Source organism: Lathyrus oleraceus, chromosome 5 (genome assembly GCF_024323335.1).
Source record: "Lathyrus oleraceus cultivar Zhongwan6 chromosome 5, CAAS_Psat_ZW6_1.0, whole genome shotgun sequence".
In the NCBI taxonomy this organism is placed as follows: Eukaryota; Viridiplantae; Streptophyta; class Magnoliopsida; order Fabales; family Fabaceae; genus Lathyrus; species Lathyrus oleraceus.
The window spans coordinates 362,903,711-362,909,710 of NC_066583.1; positions in this window are offsets into that span (position 1 = coordinate 362,903,711).

Genomic DNA, 6,000 nt, shown 5'->3' on the forward strand with positions numbered 1-6,000 from the left:
TCTGGTCATCATAAGTCTCATAGTCATCATAAATCTCATAGTCCTGGATGGATTCAGTGGATCTAGCAGGAGAGGGGGTTTCGTTCAGGTTGTAGAGCCAGTTACTGCGGTTATGAACACTAGTCCTAGGATCGGGCATGGTGAATAGGCAAAGAACTTGGTTATCAATAATAAGCTCAAACTCGTCAGACCCTAGGTTTGCTATAAACATAGTGTTGAAGAGGAAGGGTATACTCATAGTAGTAATGCCACAAAAAGGGCTTAGGTCAAGCATAGGCTGACGTAATCCAATAGCATTACCTATCATAGTTATCAAACCGCCTATTCGGATTGGTGCTCGCTCATCTTGGATAAGGTGGTCCAAATTAGCTAACATAAAAGTGGCACCGTTTACTGGACGGTTCTGGGAAGCACAAAATATGATGAAGAGTTCATCACGTGAAACTGTAGTACTGTTTGGCTTCTTCCCAAATAAAGTGTGGGTCAGGATCTTATGGAAATAGCGAAAGGCCGGGTTGTGTATGTTTCCAGAGAGAAACTCATGTTCCTCGGGCTCGTCATTTCCAGTCAACTTACCCCAAAAGTGTTCAAGTTCTCTATATTCAAAAAGTTCTTCCTGGCTTACTGTGAATGTGTCAAAGGAGGTAGGAAAACCCAAAAGGTTGGTAAAGTCTCTAATATTAAATTGGTACTCCATGTTGAACATTCTGAACTGGATAAAACCTCTGCTAATTCCTTTTCCATGGCTGGGTAGATAGATTAATGAGCTAAGGAATTCTAGTGTGAGTCTCCGGTAGGTGGTGAAATGTCTTAGGATAGGGGATGTCTCCCATCCTATCTGATTCAGCAAATACAGGACACTTTGTCTCAGTCCAAGGGCAGTCATAGCCCAATCATCAGCATATAAACTAGGTAGCATCTCTCTAGTAGCTAGTTCTTCAAACTTTTGTTTCTGAGCCATCCCTCTGAATTTGATACCCATACGATCAATATGTCCCATCTGGTTAGTGTTAGCTAGAGAAAAGAAAACATGAGTTTTAGTCAGGATTTGGCCAAATGCCGAAAGAAAAAAAAATTATTATTAAATTAAAATAAATTAGGAATGAATACTAAACAGAAATTAAAAGAATAATTAAGGAAGAAATAGGAAGATAATAATAATAATATAAGGAAATAATATAATAATTGTGGGTTGTCTCCCACTAAGCGCTTTGTTTAGATGTCGCAAGCTCGACAAAGAAACTGTTAAATATAATCTATTAATCCTGGAGGCATTTCGTCTAAGTGTAGGATTTGCGAATCTCCATTGGTTTCCGCATAGTGATAGTGTTTTAGACGTTGCCCGTTTACGGTGAACGGTTCTGTGGATTTGCCTTTAATTTCTATCGCTCCATTGGGAAAGATGTTAGTGATATGAAAAGGACCTGACCATCTGGATCGTAGTTTTCCCGGGAATAACTTTAGTCTAGAGTTAAATAAAAGGACTGCGTCGCCTTGCTTGAAGATTTTCCTTGATATACGCTTGTCATGCCATTGTTTTGTTCTTTCTTGGTAGATTCTGGCATTTTCATAGGCGTCTCTTCTGAGTTCCTCTAATTCGTTTATGTCAAGGATTCTCTTTTCACCGGCGGCTTTATAGTTTAGATTCAGATTTCTAATAGCCCAATAGGCTTTATGTTCTAATTCTACCGGGAGGTGGCAGGATTTTCCATAAATGAGCTTAAATGGGGTCGTCCCTATGGGGGTTTTATAAGCAGTTCGGTATGCCCACAAAGCTTCTGGTAATTTCAATGACCAATCTTTCCTTGAAGTGGCGACTGTTTTTTCTAGTATTTGCTTGATTTCTCTGTTAGATACTTCCACTTGTCCACTGGTCTGAGGGTGGTAAGGTGTCGCTATCCTATGTCTCACGCCATATTTAAACAATAATTTTTCGAGTACCTTGGATATAAAGTGCGATCCACCATCACTGACTACTATTCTTGGGATGCCGAATCTCGGAAATATTATATTCTTAAAGAGTCTAGTTACTACTCGGGTGTCATTTGTTGGAGAAGCTATAGCTTCGATCCATTTTGATACGTAGTCAACTGCCACGAGTATGTATTTGTTACCGAAAGAGGATGGAAAAGGTCCCATGAAGTCTATTCCCCACACGTCGAAGATCTCTACTTCCAAAATACCTTTTTGTGGCATCTCGTCACGTCTAGATATGTTTCCTGTGCGTTGACATCTGTCACATTCCTTAATAGCCGCATGTACGTCCTTCCATATAGTTGGCCAATAAAAGCCGGCTTGTAGGATTTTAGAGCAGGTCTTGGATGTACTTGTGTGTCCACCATAAGGAGCGGAGTGGCAGTGTTGGATTATATTTTTCACTTCTTCTTCGGGTATACATCGACGGAAAATACCATCGGGGCCCCTTTTGAAAAGTAAGGGATCATCCCAGTAATAGTGTTTTATATCGTAGAAGAATCGTTTCTTCTGCTGGTAGGATAAGGTAGGTGGAACTATTCCGGCAGCTAAATAATTTACGAGATCAGCGTACCATGGTGTGACAGATATAGCTAAGGTGGTTTCTACTTGTTTGTCGGAGTTGTTCTCTTCCAAAGTAGCTATAAGTTTATTGTACGAGAAATCATCGTTAATTGAGGTTCTTTCCGGTTCAAGGTTCTCAAGTCTAGAGAGGTGGTCTGCTACTACGTTTTCAGTTCCTTTCTTGTCTTTGATTTCTAAATCAAACTCTTGTAGCAACAAGATCCATCTTAGGAGTCTAGGTTTAGCATCCTTTTTTGTTAAAAGGTACTTGATAGCTGCGTGATCAGTGTAAACTATTATTTTGGCTCCGACCAAGTAGGAACAAAATTTATCTAGCGCAAATACAACTGCTAGGAGTTCTTTCTCGGTAGTGGCGTAATTCATTTGCGCTTCATCTAGGGTTCTAATTGCGTAATATATAACGTGAAGCTTTTTATCCTTTTGTTGTCCTAAAACAGCACCTACAGCATAATCGCTGGCATCACACATTATTTCGAATGGTTCATTCCAGTCGGGTGTCTGCATTATGGGTGCGGAGATCAATGCTTGCTTAAGCGCTTGAAATGCTTTTAAACAGTTATCGTCGAATATGAAATCAGCATCTTTCATCAATAGTCCGGTTAAAGGTTTAGTTATCTTAGAGAAGTCTTTGATGAATCGTCGGTAAAAACCGGCGTGTCCTAAGAAGCTCCGTACTTCTCTCACGGTTCTTGGGGGTTGAAGGTTTTCGATTACCTCTATTTTGGCTTTGTCTACTTCAATTCCTCTGTTCGAGATGATGTGTCCTAAAACAATTCCTTCTTGTACCATAAAATGGCACTTCTCCCAGTTAAGTACTAAGTTTACTTTTACACATCGCTCAAGAACTCTTTCTAGGTTTTCAAGGCATTCTTCAAAACTTTGTCCGTATACGGAAAAGTCATCCATAAATACTTCCATGATGTTTTCGAGAAAGTCGGCAAAAATTGCCATCATGCATCTTTGAAAGGTTGCGGGAGCATTACACAGGCCAAACGGCATTCGTCTATAAGCGAAGGTACCAAAGGGGCACGTAAACGTTGTCTTTTCTTGGTCATCAGGGTGAATTGGTATTTGAAAGAAGCCTGAATAACCGTCTAGATAACAGAAATGTGAATGTTTTGCTAATCGTTCTAACATCTGGTCAATGAATGGTAAAGGGAAATGATCTTTTCGGGTTGCTTTGTTTAGTTTCCTATAGTCAATGCACATTCTCCATCCCGATTCGATTCGTTTAGTTATAGTTTCCCCTTTTTCGTTTTCAATAACGGTTATGCCTCCTTTCTTTGGTACTACGTGTACAGGACTAACCCATTTGCTATCAGATATAGGATATATAATACCTGCTTCTAATAACTTGGTTATTTCCTTCTTTACTACCTCACTCAGGATCGGATTTAGTCTCCTCTGGTGTTCCCTAGAGGTTTTACAGTCTTCTTCTAGCATGATGCGGTGCATACAAATAGAAGGACTTATTCCTTTAAGATCGGTGATGTGGTAACCTAGTGCGGTTGGATACTTTCTTAAGATATGTAGGAGTTTTCTGTTTCGAGTCTTCCTAGGTCTGCATTAACTATCACAGGTCGTTCAAGTTCTAAGTCTAGGAATTCATATCTCAGATTTTTGGGAAGTGTTTTCAGGTCAAGGGTTGGTTTGTTAAGACATTGCGTCGGGTCCGGTGTTATCGCTAAACATTGGTTAGATTTGTCTTTTAAAAGATAGTCTGATGATTTGTCTTCTCCTAGCTCTACTTCTTTTATGCATTCATCGATGATATCCATGAAGTAACATGTATCTTCTATTGCAGGTGCTTTCAAGAATTGAGAGAGAATGAACTCAATTTTCTCTTCACCTACTTCGAAGGTGAGTCGTCCTCGTTTTACGTCTATGATTGCACCGGCAGTTGCTAAAAACGGTCTTCCTAGTATAATGGGAGTAATATCATCTTCTCTAATGTCCATAATTGTAAAATCAGTTGGAATGTAGAATTGACCTATGCGTACGGGAACATTTTCAAGAATTCCTACAGGATATTTGATGGAACGATCTGCTAGTTGCACAGACATTTTGGTTGGTCTTAATTCTCCCATTTCCAGTTTCTTACATATGGATAAAGGCATAACGCTAATTCCGGCTCCTAAATCGCATAAGGCTTTGTCGATGACAAATTTTCCTATGTGACAGGGTATAGAGAAACTACCCGGATCCTTGAGTTTAGGAGGCATGTTTTGGATTATAGCGCTACATTCGGCAGGGAGTGTAACGGTTTCGCTATCTTCAAGTTTCCTCTTATTAGAAAGAATTTCTTTTAAGAATTTAGCATAGGAGGGCATCTGCGTAATAGCTTCGGTGAACGGAATTGTAACGTTTAATTGTTTAAGGAGATCAACAAATTTTCTAAATTGGCCCGCATCTTTGGTTTTAACAAGCCTTTGAGGGTAAGGGATAGGTGGTTTGTAAGGTGGTGGAGGTACATAAGGTTCCTTCTTTTCTAGGGTTTCCTTATTACTCTCTTCCTTTTCCTTAGGTTCACTTTCCTCAGTTGATTTCTTAGGGTTTTGGTTTTCTATCCTTGGATCAGACGGTCCTTCCACTTCCGTTCCACTTCTTAATATAATTGCATGAGCGTGGCTTCTCGGATTAGGTTGGGGCTGTCCAGGGAATGTACCAGTTGGGGCAGCAGTAGGTGCTTGTTGTTGAGCTACTTGTGATATTTGTGTTTCCAGCATTTTGTTATGGGTAGCCAGGGCATCTACTTTGCTTGCTAGTTGTTTAAGTTGTTCGCCAGTGTGTACATTCTGGTTTAAGAAATCTTTATTGGTTTGTTGTTGGGAAGCTATAAAGTTTTCCATCATGATTTCCAAGTTGGATTTCCTAGGGGCGTTATTGTTAGGCATGGATGGGTTCGGTTTCTGATATCCCGGAGGTATAGCTGGGGCTTGATTTGGAGACTGTCCAGGTGCGTACAAAGCATTATTACTCTTATATGAAAAGTTTGGATGGTTCTTCCAATTTGAGTTATAGGTATTCGAGTAGGGGCTTCCTTGAGCATAGTTTACTTGCTCTGCTTGGATTCCTGTCAAGAGTTGACAATCCGTAGGAGTGTGACCTTGGATTCCACAAACCTCGCAATTCTGAGTTATAGCAACCACGGCGGTTGGAGGCGATACATTTAAACTTTCAATTTTCTGGACCAGAGCATCCACTTTTGCATTAACGTGATCAAGGTTACTTATCTCGTACATGCCCGTTTTCGTTTGAGGTTTTTCCACCATTGTTCGTTCGGTTCCCCACTGATAGTGGTTTTGGGCCATGCTTTCGATAAGCTAGTAAGCATCAACATAAGGTTTGTTCATTAGTGCACCACCTGCAGCGGCGTCTATTGTTAACCTTGTGTTGTACAAGAGACCATTATAAAATGTGTGAATTACTAACCAGTCTTCC